Source organism: Staurois parvus, unplaced genomic scaffold, assembly GCF_062004578.1.
Source record: "Staurois parvus isolate SC_StPar_1 unplaced genomic scaffold, SC_StPar_1.0 ptg000019l, whole genome shotgun sequence".
Taxonomy (NCBI): Eukaryota; Metazoa; Chordata; class Amphibia; order Anura; family Ranidae; genus Staurois; species Staurois parvus.
This window is the reverse complement of record NW_028317815.1, coordinates 1,889,134-1,906,869: the sequence shown is the minus strand read 5'-3', so window position 1 is coordinate 1,906,869 and position 17,736 is coordinate 1,889,134. Positions and strand designations below refer to the sequence as shown.

The window sequence follows — 17,736 nt, the reverse complement described above, 5'->3', positions numbered from 1 at the left end:
CATTCTCTTTTATTGTATGTTAATGATAGATAACTATTGGTGGAAGGAAAGAAAATAGCATATTCTATGGCCTGCATAGGAAGAGGGAAGAAGCTGACTCAGTGGAGACACATGCTAAACATTGCCTTCTTGGGGGCACACAACACAAAGAGACAACCCTGCAAAAGCAGCATTGTCCTCCTGTGACCAGAATTACTATTGCTAACAGGATCACCATGTAAAATTAGAGAAAATAAGTCAACAAGAACATAAAGTCCTCATGCACACTGGACTTTTTATAGAGGCTGATTTTGGCTTTTGACGTTTTCTTCTAAGTGCCCATTGGTGCACTGGTGATGAGCGAGTTAGTATGCATCAGTGCAGTGGTGGCGAGTTAAGCTGGCCATGCGTGGATGAAAATTCAGCCGGTTCAGCTGGGACCAGGTATGGGCACGGTGCTTGTACAGAAGTCGATGTACCGACTGACTTCTGTACAACTGTTTGTGAGATTTTCCTGCTGGCTATAGCCTGCATTGCTGATTAGTACATTCTGATACTTCCCCGTTGTCAGAATATGAGGGCTCAGTGGGGAGGATTCCTCCAGCCACCTTAAATGTGTTGCTGGTTGAATGAAAAAAAAAAATTACTAATGTATAGGCTGCTTTAATAAGTGTTTTTCGGTACAGCGGCAGTGGGGCACAGGGAGTGGTGTGCATCAATGTAGTGGCAGTGAGTTAATAAATGCACATGGGTGCAGTGGTGGTGAGGAGGTTCAGGGTTTTATTATTGATTTACTATTAATTATTTAAAAAATTTTTGTGTGCTTTGCTATCCTGAAAAAAGCACTGCAGTTTCAGGGACACTAAAACATGTCAAAATATGAAAAATGTACTCAGCACAGGTTAATCAAAAAACAGCACTTGTTATCACAAGACCTTGACGAGATGATTCATTAGTTGCCAAAAAATTAATAAAGACATCAATGTGAAACTAGTAACTAGACGGAACTTGAATAGTTAGGGTCAGGGTTGTTCAGGTTTTGGCTCCAGGCATTCTTGCTAACAGTACTGAATAAAATGGCTGTTGGCCCTGCTTTCATTGATACAGAAAGACATAGAACATTTCAAAAAAGATGAAAGTGGCCTCAAATACAGCATATCAATATGCAAGAGGCTATGCAGTACAGGCCAAAGAAAACAACAAGATTAGCAAGAGATAACTCGTTAAGTAGTAGCAATAGAATCCAAATACTGGAAGAGTGCAGGGTCATTTCAAAAAGAAACACACCAGGGGCACAAAAGCAATCACAGTGAAGGAAAAATAATAAAGGGAAAAAGAGCATCAAGAAGTAAGATGTGCTAGGCTGGTAGAAGAAGAAGGCAGTAATATTCAGATTGGTCCCATACAGAATGGTATCAACCAACATTGGCAGTTAGATATTCCATTTTTGTATTGGGCGAGGAAGAGGGTGGGGATGGGAGAAACAGAGGAGAAGGAGGGGGAGAGAGAGAAATGGAGAAAAAAGATAGAGAGGGACATGAGGGAGAATTGGAGAGGGCCCACCTGAAAGATTTCAAGCATCTGAAACCAAAACTAAGTATATAACAGAGTTGGAAAAATAAATACTTTGCAAAAGCTGCCAGTGCCCAGCAGAGGTTCTGCACAACAGGCTTTGAGAACTTTGAATCTGCTCTTCCCGTGTGGCACAGTCAGCTTTAAAGTATTTTTCTTTCCAACTCAGTTATATATTTAGTCTTGTTTTTTGAATCTTACAGGTTGAAGTCTAGGATGGGTCTCTGTGACTGTGTAGTATAAGATGATGGCTGGGGTTCTTCTGCATTTGCCATTAACCCATGTTCCCTGTTGGAACAGACAATGCTGCTCACAGGGCTGTTCTTGGATTGACACTGGTATAAGTCCCTCTGGGTCCTGAGTTTCCCAACAAAGATTCCCAAGTCTTTAGGTGGTTGGGAAGCTAAACTGGGTTCCTGTGTCTTCTTCCTGGTGGAACTCTTGCTGGAGTCAAATTCATTGGCAGGGGAAAGGGTGGGTCAACAGCACAGATGTAGTAGAAGGAGGTGAAGCAGGCTTATCGCAAAGTTTTCTCCCACCTTGTGTTGACCCAGAGCACTCCAAAACCAGCTGGTATATGGGAAACTTGCAACTCTGCCGGATGCCTGTGCATATCAGTCTGCAAGGATCAGGACAGTCAGTGCCAGCCCTGAGTCCCGGCAGGCTGCTGGATCTGTAGAGTAGGTATTGGGAAGATGAAAGTCAGCTGGCGAAGAAACAGTTTCATAGGACCATCCCAGGAACAGGAGAAAAAAAAAACCTGTGGGAACAAGGAATAAGGTAAGTAATATTGTTTATTAGGGATGAGCTAGGTTCAAAACCTGGTCCAGACTTAGGTCACCTGAACCCTCAGGAAGCTGTCACATGATTGCAGTAAGCCCAATAAGCTGTGGGAGGGAGACACCCTGCCCAACACTTTACAATAGAGCAGAGATTGTTGTGACATCATTGACACTTTTGTAAGGCTGTATTAAGTCAATATTGTTATGGGCATTGTAACAATTGTGCGCAATAGAGACATGGAAGCTGTACGCGACAGCCATCTTGTTAAGGTCTCGGCCATGTTGTTTTTTTATTTACAATCACCTCTCTCCCTCCTCTAGAAAATGGAATTTGTAGCTGTAAGTTATAACAACTTCAAAAGAGCCTCTTATCTTAAATAAAACACAAATAGAGGATCCAAGAGCTGTAACCCGGTAATTAGTCTTGACAGGATGTCTGTTTCCACACACTTTCCTCTGCCCTATCGTAAAACAATAACTCAGCCATCACACATGACCTGTTAAGCCGTTAGGGAATGCAGAGTGTGCCATAAAACATCTATTCCACATGTCACAATTCATAAAATTCTACAGATACTGGGCACATTAATATTAGGTATACATTTGAATAGATCATTCATGCCAAGCCCAACAAGGTCATACATGTCTATGTTAATACCTTCTTCAGCTCTGTGTATACAAAGGAGTATGGGGGAGCTCTTGTCCATAATGGGCATGGTATTGAAACAGCTCCAGATGATCCACATTGGCTCACAATTGATATGATCCAAAAATATTTAGACAGTATAAAGGTGAATAAAGCACCTGGACCAGACGGCATACACCCACGGGTCCTTAAAGAATTGAACTCTGTCATTTCAAAGCCATTGTTTCTAATTTTTAGGGACTCTTTAATGACTGGCATAGTGCCACTGGACTGGAGTAAGGCCAATGTGGTGCCAATATTTAAAATTTTTTAAAAAGGGGTCAAAATCTTTACCAAGTAATTATAGACCGGTTAGTTTAACTTCTATAGTTGGGAAGATACTGGAGAGTTTAATAAAAGACCACATAGATGAGTTCTTGCTGGAAAAAAATATTTTAAGCAACAGACAGCATGGATTCATGAAAGACAGAAGTTGTCAAACAAATCTGATTTCTTCCTATGAGGAGGTGTGAAAAACCTTGGACAGAGGGGTGACGGTGGATGTGGTATACTTGGATTTTGCAAAAGAATTTGACACAGTTCCCCACACACGGCTAATGTGTAAGGTTAAGTCTGCGGGCTTGGAAAAATCCATATGTAAATAGATCTGGGGTCATCAGTGGTGTACCCCAAGGTTCAGTGTTGGGACCCTTACTTTTTAATATATTTATAAATGATATAGGGTCTGAGATTAAAAATCACATTTCAGTCTTTGCAGATGACACCAAGCTATGCAGTGGAATAACGTCCTTACAGGATGTCTCCAACTTACAAACTGACCTCAGCGCACTGTGTAATTGGGCAACTATGTGGTAAATGAGGTTTAATGTTGATAAATGTAAAGTTATGCACTTGGGGGCTAAGAATATACATGCATCATACATACTAGGGGGGTACAACTGGAGGAATCAATAGTGGAGAAGGATCTAGGGGTTCTGGTAGATCACAAGCTTAATAATGGCATGCAATGCCGAGCTGCAGTTTCTAAAGCGAGCAAAATCCTCTTTTGTATTAAAAGAGGACTCCAGAGAGAGATCATTTTACCCCTGTACAAATCATTAGTAAGATCTCATCTGGAATATGCAGTTCAGTTTTGGGCACCAATTCACAAAAAGAACATTGGGGAACTTTATCAAGTATAGAGAAGGGCAACTAAACTGATACGAGTCATGGAGGAGATCAGCTGTGAGGAAAGATTAGAGGAACTGAATTTATTCTCTCTTGAGAAGAGGAGATTAAGGGGGATATGATCAACATGTATAAATACATCAGTGGTTCATTTAGTGAATTCAGTGTAGAGCTATTCACCCTGAGGTCATCACAGAGGACAAGGGGGCACTCTTTACGTCTTGAGGAAAAGAAATTTAATCTCTAAACACGGAAAGGTTTCTTCACAGTGAGAGCTGTGAAAATATGGAATAGACTCCCTCAAGAATTGGTTCTAGCCAGCTCAGTGGATTGCTTCAAAAAAGGCCTGGATTATTTCCTAGATACACAGAATATAATTGGATACAAACATTTATAGTTAAAGTTGATCCAGAGAATATCCGATTGCCTCTCAGGGGATCAGGAAGGAATTTTTTACCCACTAGGAGCAAATTGGATCGTGCTTTGCTGGGGTTTTTTTTGCCTTCCTCTGGATCAACTGTGGGTATAGGATTATAACTTTTTTTTTTTTCTATGGTTGAACTGGATGGACTTTTGCCTTTTTTCAGCCAGACTAACTATGTAACTATGTTAGCACATAGGAGAGAGAAGAAAGCAGTCTCTTCCCTCCTTGGTGACAAGAATACACTGTGTTTGGTATCCCTGGGTTTGAAATATAATTCTGAATATTATTCTGCCAGTTGCTAGAATACCACCTGCATGTATTGGAAGCTATTAATATTAGTATGAAATTGTAGTTGTGACTTGGTCATAAACTTGGTTACCTCCTAGAACCCATCCCCTTACTGGATGATTGGTTAGTTGTTCTCAGGTGACACCCCTTTAATATTATACAAAATGACTGACAGGCCTGGTGAAGGGAGCTCTCGTTTAACATCAATCAAGAAACATCTTAACGTACTTGAGAACCAAGGCAATCTTTTTGCTCGGACAGTTGGATTCTGCTAAACCAGGACTTTGCAAGTATTCTGCCTTCTTAACTCCTTTCCTTTTATTTATTTGCTGCTTTAATCTTCTCTTTATGTCTTTGTAACATCTTTTTCTGTAAATATTTTAATTGCACCATTTTGACCGTTTTAGTAATAAACCCTATTTTGAAAAGTGTTGAAACTGTCTCTAAGGCGTTTAATGCAAACTAAAGAATCCCTGTCTCTTGAAGAGTGCTACTGTATGTAATAATCCTCTGAATATCCCTGTCTGTGGTGACAGTGAGTGTTACAGACGCTTATGCTAAAATCATAGTGTTATTGCTAGGATTTGTGAGTTTACTCCTGCTCTGTAAAAAGGTGGTGGTGGCAGTGTGAAGGGTTAATTGCGTAATTAACCTGATCCAGTAACAATCGCTCTCAGGTTGCTGGCACATGGATTGTGATCCCGCAAGCTGGAAAATCTTTGTGCAGGGTACAGCTGAGAGTGGCATTGTTATGCATGTGACAGTGCGGTGTGAGATCGGCTGGTCCTTTGGTCACGAGTTGGTGAGAAGGGCAGGGGTTGGACGCCACGTTCCATCACAGGCATCCCTTCCCCTTTGTAAATATGTCCCGCATCCGCAACCAATTGACCTAGCAATTAGCTAATTTTTGAATTCAGACTGAACCCAAGTCAGACTGAACTCAAGCACATCCCATGCCCCCTAGACTAAATTAACTTTTGAACCTTGCTGTATTAACCTAGCAGGAGTTCAGCTTTAAGCTCTTATCTATGTACAAAATACTATGCTATTTTGGTAGGTTGATTAATTGCCCAGTTACTGTTTGGTCTGATGCAGCTATTCTCTTTTTGTTTCATGCTGTGTTCATATTAAAGCTGCATTATATAATATATATATACCATCCATCAAGAAAAACAGAGACCTCACTTGGTTATCTTAAAACAGCAACTGACTGCTATGTTTTAGATCTGCCATTGTTTGTGAAATTTTAATATAGAAATATGGTATACAAGGATTAATATTATCATTTTTTTAAACGTCAAGTACCTCTTCACCTTCTTGGCTTTATGCTTATGTTCCTAGTTATTAGTGGAAATCATGAATCAGCTTTCATTGAAGAGTTTATTGAAAGTATAGCATGTTATGTACCTCATAATAGAATATATATTATCTGCATTGCTTTAGCAAATGAAATTTTATTGTAGGCTATTCTTCTACGTTGTAGTAAAACATCTATTGAAGTTATGTCATTATATTTAAGCAAGGGGATATTTAAGCCAGCTAAAAGAAATATCTACCTGCTGATTGATATCTGTATCAGAAACAATAAACAACATGCATTGCATAATTTTGCTTGTCATATATAACACGTCATAACATGTAACAAGTCCCAGTTGTTCTTGTAAAATAACAAATGTATTTATTTCATGTACTTATATAGCAATGTACACAGCGCTTACATAAATACTGTACATTATTATTATACAGTATTTATATAGCGCCAAAAGGTTTGCTATGTACATTATAGTGGGGGACAGTACATGAGACAATACAGTAACAATACAATACAATACACGAGAGGTTCGAGGGCCCTGCTCTTCGGAGCTTACAATCTAGGAGGGAAGGGATAGTGGTACAGGAGGAAATGGCTGTGGGGGATGGAGTGGTAGGAGAAGTGGAGGAGATTGGCTGTTAGGTGAGGGTGGGGTAGGCTTCCCTAAAGAGATAGGTTTTCAGGGTGCGCCTAAAGGTGAGCAGGGTAGATGACAGTCTGATGGATTGGAGTAGTGAGTTCCAGAGGATGGGGGAAGACCTGGAGAAGTCCTGGAGTCGGGTATGGGAGGAGGAGACCAGGGAACTGGAGAGTAGGAGGTCTTGTGAGGAGCGAAGAGTACGTGTTGGGTGGTATTTGGGTATCAGGTCGGTGAGGTAGTTTGGGGAAGTATTATGAATAGCTTTGTACGTCAATGTTAGTACCGTATTTTCCGGCGTATAAGACGACTGGGCGTATAAGACGACCCCCCTACTTTTCCTGTTAAAATATAGGCTTTGGGCTATACTCGCCGTATAAGACTACCCCCCTCTACCAACCAATCACGGCAAGCGATGTACCAGTATTTTCTGTGCACACTGCATACAAAGCCTGCTTGGATTGGGTGGGTCAGCTCTCCCTGCCTGCCCAGCCCTCCCTGTCTCCAAGATGATCTGAGAACTGCCACAGTTATTAATATATAATAATTAATGTTAATTACCGTATTTCCTGCAAGGTACTGCCTAGCTGACGCTTCTGCACATGTCTTCGGCAGCAGTAGACGATCGCTGATCACCATTCCTCACAGAACTGCATGAGACGTCGGATGCAGCCGTTCAGTGCTCGATTGAGCTTGACTGAAACTGTGATATGCAGAGAAGGGATACACATCGGGTAGCGGCAAGAAGACGCTTCTGCACATGTCACAGTTTCAGTCAAGCTCAATCGAGCACTGAACGGCTGCATCCGACGTCTCATGCAGTTCTGTGAGGAATGGTGATCAGCGATCGTCTACTGCTGCCGAAGACATGCGCAGAAGCGTCAGCTCGGAAGTACAGGTAAGGTTTCAGCACAACACCCGGCGTATAAGACGACCCCCGACTTTGTAGAAGATTTCCAGGGGTTAAAAAGTCGTCTTATACGCCGGAAAATATGGTAGTTTGAATTTTATGCGTTGGGCAATCGGAAGCCAGTGGAGGGAATGACAGAGGGGGGTGGCGGATACAGAGCGGTTGGTAAGGTGGATGAGTTTGGCCGCTGAGTTCAGGATAGACTGAAGCGGGGATAGTCTGTGATGAGGTAGGCCGGAGAGGAGGGAGTTGCAGTAGTCGAGTCGTGAGATAATAAGGGAGTGAATTAGTTGTTTAGTACATTCACATCAGTCCCTAACCCTCAAGGGCTATACAATCTAAGCTCCCTAACTCACATTGATATACTATGGCCAATTTAGACAGGATCCAATTAACATACCAGCATGTCTTTGGAGTGTGGGAGGAAACTGGAGGAAACCCACACAGTCACAGGGAGAACATGCAAACTCCAGGCAGGTGGTGCTGTGGCTGGGATTTGAACCAACCACCCTAGTACTGCCAGGCAGAAGTGCTAACCATTTAGCCACTGTGCTGCCAACCAAATGCAAAATGTCTTACTTATGGTATTACTGTCCAATTGAACATTTAGTTTAAATCAGCTAAATACATTTCAGATACCTTAAACAAAAGGTGTTCAATATTTAAAATTTTTCTTTCTAAAGTAGCTACAGCCTGAGTAGTAAAACCTGCACCCTGCCAGTAGCTGAAGACTGTGACCTCTGTGACCAGTAACTCATATTCCCTGCTGGTTGGAGAACTCTAACTAGGACTCAGCAAGGGGGCTTGTGAGACCTCTGTAAAAAGACCACTGCTTCCCCACAGACAACAAGGGTCTCAGTCTGAAGCATGCTGACACAGAACAATTTTTTCTACTCGTAGTTACTTTCAAAAGAAAACAAACTATGCGGTTTTGCACCTTTTATTTTAATGCACCTGGATCACCTAGGTCTGCATCTATCTTGGAAGCTAGATCCAATGATTAGCCTTAGCTGTCCACAGGCATTTTTATTTGTGAACTGAGTGCAGCTTTTTCTCTGCTGTGGGATCTTACTGCTGTGTGAAAATGCTGACTGCTGACAGAACACTAAGTGCAGCAAAGATCCTGCTGCCTCTTGAATGTTTGCTTTTATTTTCATCCCAAGTAGGGTTTTATATTAAATACTGCACCACTACAGCTAGCTAAGTATTTGGCTCGCAGTTGTGGTTAGACGTGCAGTTCGTTTAGTTCCGAATCAAAATTTGGTTACATTTTCCATTATTCAGAGATTCAATTGTATTTGAATTCTGAATTACAATAGCAATGAATTTAAACGAATCCGAAATAATGAATCAAAATTAGTCTGAAATTCGAATCGATTCAAATTCAAAAACTCATTTGAAAACAAATTCAAATTTGAAAAAAAGTTTGAATTTGAAAACAAGAAAAGAATAACATAGAACAGAAAATAAAGGAATAGAAAAAGGTAGAATAACATAGACTAGAATTGAGAATAAAAGAATAGAATAGAACAGAGGGAAAAAAAGAACAGAATAGAAAATATAAGAACAGAATACAATAGAAAATAGATTAAAACAGAACAATATAGAATAGAAAATAAAATAAAGGAATATAACAGAAACGAATAGAATCAATTAAAATAGAACAGAAAAAAGTAGAATAGAATAGAAAAGATTAGAAAATAAAAAAATAGAATAGAAAAGTATAGAGGAAAAAAGAACATAATAGGAAATAAAAGAATAAAACAGAATACAAAAGAAAAGAATAGAATAGAAAAGAATAGAGTAAAACAGAAAAAAAAGAATAGAAAATAAAGAAATAGAATAGAATTAAGTAGAATAGAATAGAAAAGATTAGAATAGAAAATAAAAAGATAGACTAGAAAAGAAAAGAATAGAGGAAAAAAGAGCAGAATAGAAAATAAAAGAATAAAACAGAATCCAAAAGAAAAGAATAGAATATAAAAGAATAGAATAGAGTAAAACAGAAAAAAAACAGAATAGAAAATAAAGGAATAGAATTAAGTAGAATAGAATAGAATAGAAAAGATGAGAATAGAAAATATTAGAATAGACAATAAAAAGATTGAATAGAAAAGAAAAGAATAAAGGAAAAAAGAGCAGAATAGAAAATAAAAGAATAAAACAGAATCCAAAAGAAAAGAATAGAATACAAAAGAATAGAGTAAAACAGAAAAAACTGAATAGAAAAATAAAGGAATAGAATAGAATTAAGTAGAATAGAATGGAAAATATTAGAATAGAAAATAAAAGAATAGAATAGAAAATAAAAAAATAGAATAGAAAAGTATAGAGGAAAAAAGAACAGAATAGAAAATAAAAGAATAAAACAGAATCCAAAAGAAAAGAATAGAATAGAAAAGAATAAAGTAAAACAGAACAAAACAGAATAGAAAATAAAGGAATAGAATAGAATTAAGTAGAATAGCATAGAATAGAATATAAAAGAGTATAATAGAATAGAAAATCAAAGAATAGAATAGAAAAGATTAGAGTAGATCAGAAAATCAAAGAAAAGAATAGAATAGAAAACCGAAAAAGAAAAGAATAGAATAAAATAGAAAGAAGATAACTGTCTTCCGAAATTCGAATTTTAAATAGAATAAATTTGAACAGAATACATTTGAATAGAATATATAATAATAGAATAGACTAAGAAAGAATAGATTAGAAAATAATAAAATACTTTACAAAACAATAAGAATTGTGAGCTGCGCTATGGTGATGTAGTTATCAACAAAAGCACTGTGAAAATTTTTCTAAAAAAATAGAAAATTTCCAATATGGACATGCAACTCTTCATATAGCCCATATACCATCAAAAACGCATATGGATTCTGGATTGTAACGTTACAATTCTTATCAAATCTATTAGAATTATTTTCAAATCCATTCAAATTATTTTCTAATCGGTTATAATTATTTTCTAAACCATTTGAAATTCTGAATTCAGTTGAATTCGAATTTGAATAAACGACACAAAATGAATTCCAAATGAAAGTGTAAACCAGCAGCATATATTTAGCTGATTTTTTTGTTCAACAATTAGGCCTCATTCATGCCAAAGTACCCTGCCCCCCTGGAGAAAATGTGTTATTATTATTATTATACAGGATTTATATAGCGCCAACAGTTTGCTCAGCGCTTTACATTATAGTGGGAGACAATACAGCAACAATACAGATCAATACAAGAGGGTTAGGAGGGCCTGATCCTGGGAGCTTACATGGATGTAGCATGCGTGTTTATGCCTGGTTTTGCATATTCCTGCATTTGGAATTAGTGAATTCTATTGGCCAGAATATTAATTTATTCTGGCCATTGGAATGCATTAATGTGCTTTTATGTGCACTTGGCATTATTTTCTGCCCAAACACTACAACTTTGCATTTTTTCGTGCCCAAACACTTCTCTTCTGAACGTGTAAAGATGTTTTTTTCTTTTTCTGCCTCTAAACGCTCCTGCCTCTAAATGCCTGTAAATACCTAGGTGTGCGTGAGCACATAGGTTAACATAGAGAGGCGTTTTTTACATCCTATGTGCATGAGACTTGGTTTACATACTACAGCGGCATCCCAAAATTATTTATTCAAGTTACACATGCTTTCTCATTAAATAGACTAGCTTTGAGCAGCATATAGAAATTGGCCAATAGTTTACTGTTCTGCTCTTGCTAATGCTAAGCTGTCTCACCACTCGCCTATTCCTATTAAGCTCTCATTAGGAATGAAAGAGAACTCTACTTTCAGTTAAAAAAATAGTATAAATTTGCTACATAAGGTATTTAAAAATACTTTTGCATTTTTATTTAAAGTAGTAATTTTCTAAAAATTTCAAAAAATTTTATGCAATATGGCAACCTTGCAGCTTGCTCTTGCCCTTGCTTTAGGAGCACCCAAGTAGGCTCACTCCCCAGCCACTGCTCTATGTGCCCATTCACATACAGAGTGCTGCTCAGACTCTCACCACCCCCGCTCTTTCCTCATTGGCTCACTAGCTCTGATTGACAGTATCGGAAGTCAGTATTGGCTATTGCTACTGTCTCAGCTAGTGAGGAGGGAAAGTCCCGGGAGAGCCACTGCTCCTGTGCACATCTCTGGATCCAGAGGAGGCTCAGGTAAGTATTAGGGGGGCTTCTGCACACAAAAGGTTTTTACCTTCATGCATAGAATGCATAAAGTAACCCTGAGCCTTTAAAACCACGTTAACATTCAAAACTTTGTTGTCCAACTTTAACCATTTGCCGCCTGCCCTATGGCCGAATGGCGGGTGGCAAATGTCATCAGCGTTCCGGGTGGACGCCATATGGCGTCCTCCTGCACATGCGCAGATTGCGCTCCTGCAGAACGGCGCAGCGGCGCAATCTGTCACCGGCCGTGTACTTCGGACACGGCCGATGACAGATCTGAGTATCGGCCCCGTTGCTGTTACCATGTGACCTGCTGTGACCAATCACAGCAGGTCACATGACAGTTGTATACAATGGATGGCTTCATTCATGCCATCCATTGTATACTAGTGTCTAGCTGTGAATGGTCACAGTTAATCACATGCACATGTCATGTGATTAGCCGTGGCCAAATCACAGCTAATCACAAAAAAAAACAAAAAAAAAAAACCCTGAATGAATCGATGTCATTCAGGTAAATGCTTGCTTATAGCAAAGTAATTCTTTGCTATAAGCAAATTGTGTAAAAAAAAAAAAAAATACTGATCACTTCCCCAAAGCAGTACAATGATACTATGGTAACATTGTACTACTTTGGTCATAGTGAAATATGAAAAAAAAATCTTAAAAAAAAGAAAAAAAAATGTATAAAAAATAATAGAAAAAAAAATATATATATATTTTTTTTTTTCATACTGTCACCAGTCAGTTTCCCTGATCACCGCCATGCCAGTTATATGATGACGCTGTACTGCACTGGTGACAATATGTAAAAAAAAAAATTATGACAAAAAAAATACAACTTCAAAAAACTCGCCATGCCTCTTATGAAGTACGTCGGACTGTCTACTTTGCAAAAAGGGGTCATTTGGGGGATATCTGTACTTTTCTGACTTTTCTTGGACCTCAAGAAATTAGATTGGCTGTCAGTACTTCAGGATTGATCAATATTCAGATCTATACCATAGTTTGTGAACTCTATATCTTTCCTACAAACTAAATAATACATCCTAATTTGGGTTATTTTCACCAAAGACATGTAGCAGAATACATCTTGGTCTAAATTTATGAAGAACAATTATTTATTTGCAAACTTTTATAACAGAAACAAAGAAAGCCTTTTTTTTTTTCAAAATTTTTGGTCTTTTTTTGTTAATTTAGCAAAAAATAAAAACCCCAGTGGTGATTAAATACCACCAAAAGAAAGCTCTAGTTGTGTGAAGAAAATGATAAAATTTTAGTTTGGGTACAATGTTGTATGACCGCGCAATTGTCATTCAAAGTGTGAGAGCGCTGAAACCTGAAAACTGGCCTGGGCAGGAAGGTGTAAAATTGCCCGGTATTGAATTGGTTAAACACTTCTAAGACCGTTGTCTTCTCTTGTTTTTGTCTGGCAACCTGACAATAGACTCCCTCAAGAGTTGGTTCTGGCCAGCTCAGTGGATTGCTTCAAAAAAGGCCTGGATTCTTTCTTAGATACACAGAATATAACTGGATACTAATATTTATAGGTAAAGTTGATCCAGGGAATATCCAATTGCCTCTCGGGGGATCAGGAAGGAATTTTTTTCCCAACAGGAGCAAACTGGATCGTGCTTTGCTGGGTTTTTTTTTGCCTTCCTCTGGATCAACTGTGGGTATAGGATTATAACTCTTTTTTTTTTTCTATGGTCGAACTGGATGGACTTTTGTCTTTTTTCAGCCAGACTAACTATGTATGTAACTATGTAACTGAAAAAGCTGAAGTTAGAAGGTGATTGGCTACTATGCACAGCTGTACCAGATTTTGTAAATCAACCCCAGAGTATCTCTAGCCAAGTGAAGTATTAAATATAATGCAATAAAATAACAGCAATCTAACATACAAAACATTAGGCTGAAAAGCCACAATCCAAATCAGGACACGGCATAAAGATAACAGTGGACCATTCAATAATCAAGCAGGGGGCAATTCTTTATGTCAGATTTAAACTCCTTTAACCATGTAAGGAGGTGCACAACACTCTCCCCCTGGGGAAATGCAATCAGTATATGTCTATACCTCATATACAAAAACCTACAACTTAAGTATGCATCAAGTGAATAAAAAATACTGCAGTGGGTCCTGCATTGCTAACTAAAAATCAGGAATAAAAAAAAGAAAAGACCAAATGGAAAAGAAAGACCAGAAGATAAAGTAATGAGAAGAGAGGATAAAGGGGTATAAGAAAGGGAGGATGGGGGGGGGGAGGAGAGAGAAAAAAAATATTTGGGGGAGGGTATGGTAGGGAGAGGTAAAAAAAGGTGTGTATCAACCCATCTATCCACCGCTTAGCCTACATTCCAAACTTCAAAGTACCTAGCTGACAAATCAGGCCAGCAATATCGCCAGCTCTCCCAACTGAGATCCATAACTCCATATCAAGGGCCCAGAAATTTAGGAATTAAGATTTTGATAGGTTAGTGTCATCTGAAAATGGAGCCAACAGGCCCAGGTCTGCGTACATTTATAGATATTATCTTGAGATATGTGAATCCAAAAGTGAGCAGGGGGAGGGAGTGCTAAGATGCATCTACCATGTGTGCATTTGGGGATGGACCTTCAGCAATGGGGGTTAGTAGAAGGTCCATGTGGAGGTGGTGTACAAGTCCATCTGTAGTGGGGGGCTTATAGTAGACGTGTCCGAGGAGGCAGCCAGCTGTAATAGCTTGTAGATACTCCCAATGCAGGTAGAGAAGAGAGACAGCAGCCCCATTCTAAGTGTAGATGGTTAACATCAGGCAGATTTAATGGTAAAATTGCACTCACATAGGTAGGTAAAAGGTAGGCATTTCAAGTAATGGAGGTCCAGTGGGAGCATCAGGTTCTTTGGCCACTCTCTGGGTGTTTTTCCGCCACTCCGGTGGTGTCCAGGGCTCAGGGAGTAGTAGAGAGGCGCAGGGAGGCTCACAGGAATGATGTCACCGCATGGACTGGGTTTCCAAGATGGCGCGCTTTCGGAGCATACTCACACTTCGTCAGGCCAATCCAGCAGCCATCTTAGTGTGGGCTTATATGGGCAAAACCAGTGGGTGGGGCTGATCAGTCAATTACTACTGTTTTTAGGGAAGGCTTGCATCTAAAACCTGAAGGACTCACATCTGACCCATTGTACCAGAACCTCATTTCTACATGTGCATATTCTGGATACAAGTTCACTTGAAAAAATGTTAAACCTTCATTAATATGTTGCATTTACTTTATGGTATACCTTGTTTTATCACTGGAATGTGCATGAGCTTACTGTCATCTAGGCATAAGAAATTGGTCTTTTATACTATGGTCAGCATACTCATGAAATAAATAACTACATATAATTTAATGTAATACAATTACCTTGAAAGAAACAGAGAAACACATGGATACCTTAGCAGATCGGAATTATTGGAAACTATGGCAGTTGCTGTATAATTATAAAATCTTAGCTTTACATTGTTAATTTCTCGGTTTTACTTAATAGGTCTTTGCTTAAGTCTCTCACTCCCCCCTCCTTTCTTATTCTCTCTCTCACTCTCTTTGCCAGTCTGAATGTATCAGTATAACAGATAAAAGATACACTCTTGTACAGCTAAATGTGGTCTGAATGACCTCTTTTACATAATTGTATGTCAATTAGATTGATGTGAATAGAGATATGCATTCAATTAAAATTTCTTATACAATATTGACATAATTAAATACAGCTTTCTGTTCTTTTGATGATATATTCCAATCGTGTCATTTATGTGTATTTTTTTTTTAAGAAAAAGGAATATTCGATTATGTTGCTGATGATGACCATATTGTAATACTATATGCATTGTATAGGCAAGACTTAGAAACCTTTCATACATATAATTAATTATTTAAGCACATGTGCAGACTGCAGTGCAAGATTATTTTACAATCTGTCTAGCCATTTAAAGATCACCACGACCACAATCCCATGGGTTACTCAGCCAGAATCTGTGTTGTAAAGATGATACAGGCTCTAATAGATACTGTAACAAAGTATCATGAAATGAGAGAGATGTATACTTTAATTTGCAGATCAACCTTTTCCTCATTGCTTCAAGCAGCTCAGTATTTTATCTTGCTGTGGACTTGATTTTTCAATTTGCAATAAGAAAATGTGAGTAATGTGCAAAGTAAAAATGAACATTTTTGTTTAAATAAATCGCCTTAGCTTAGTAAGGCAAAGAGCAATCCGCAGTGTAAGTACTTTCAAGCAGCAAATCAAAAGTCATATTTTACTTAACTAAACACTGTAACTTAAATGCCATTGGTTGTCTTGGATTGCTCAGTGTATTATCATAGCAGCACAACAAAACTATGTTAAATTGTTTTTATTGGGAAGATTAGAAAGAGAGGATCAGAGCAGTTCATGCGGTACCTACTTAGCAATCTTTCCTTATCCTTTGCAGCTTTCTGGTGGGGTCCAGTAACTAAATGTATCAGAGAAATAAGGAGACGCAGCAAAACAACTCAGAAATCCATGCTTCAGTGCACCTTTGACTTACATCCTGACCTTTGCTATGTTTTCATGGTGCTTCTCCAGAAACTGTTTTAGGAGTAATAAGCTGTGCAAAAAATACTGGATAGAAAATAAAAAGAACTACATCTTCTGGGTATAACATCCAAATATTTCAAAGATCTATAAATCAGGCAGGCAGGCAGCAATTTTAGAATGCTGAGCATTGTGTAATACAAAGCAACCAGGTGGACTCCTGTATGTCCACACTTAGCATATAAAAGACAAAGGGGTTGCAGCAAAAAGAACTTTTATTACTCAAAGTTCATGTTTGACAGCAACAATTTGGGGCATCCCTGATCTTTTTCAAACAGATAATGCACATTTAGAAAGGATATAAGTGAGTCAGAAAGGGTGGTACAATGTATCAGCATAGTTAGCCCTATAAGACTAATGCAACATGTTAAAACTGGAAATAGCAAAACATAAAAAGTAGGAACCCTCCAGGATGGAGAGGGATCATATTCAGCAAGGATCTCCCAGTGCGTCCTCGGCCATCTATAAATGAAAATAAAAACACACAAATAAATACAGAATAAAATCTTAATTTAATATATTGGAAAAGGAATCCATTATTATAAATAATTTTAAACTTGGACATGTACTGTAGCTTGCTGCAGATTTTGGAGAAGAATAGTTTGGTTTTTCGTTATATTTGCTGATAGAAAATTACCACGTTATTTCAAGAGGATATTGGAAAGCCACTGCAACCAATTGTTGAAGAGATTTCCACCTAGGGTACATTAAGATTGATTCTCACAGTCGGTTATTCTAATTTAAAATAATTCTAAGAACACTGATTAGCTACACCAATCAATTAATGGATCCTCTAACAATGCAGGTTTAACTGTTGCAAAATTTGTTAGCCATGTATATACTTCTAAGCAAGATCAGAATATCTGATTTGGCTAAAGCAGGCCATAGACAATGCAATATTCTTTACTGCCTAATTCCCTCAGCAACAATCCCGCTGAGCTATTTTCTGGCGGGGTGAGGGGGGGGGATCTGTCCTTGCTGGGACAATACAGTGAATATTGCTAGTGTCTATAGCCACTGGCAATAATCACATGAAGAATCCAACAGGCTGGTTGTACCCAAGTCATACAACAATCAAACTGAGCACAATCAGCCTGCCCATAGATGGTTAAAATCTCAGCGGGTCCCTGCTGAACCTGTTGAGATTTGAACCATCTATGGCTGGCTTTAGTTGTCAAAGTTTGGCAAATAAAGCTGTACTTGTTTGTTGTGAATCAATTGTATTCTGCAGATCTCTGTAGATTACA

General features: G+C 38.4%; 1 protein-coding gene across 1 annotated transcript in view; it reads left to right on the top strand.

Annotated features, from left to right (window-relative positions):
* GRM8 (glutamate metabotropic receptor 8) overlaps nt 1–17,736 on the top strand; it is a 1,278,142-nt gene that overhangs the window by 105,471 nt on the left and 1,154,935 nt on the right. The window lies entirely within an intron of this gene.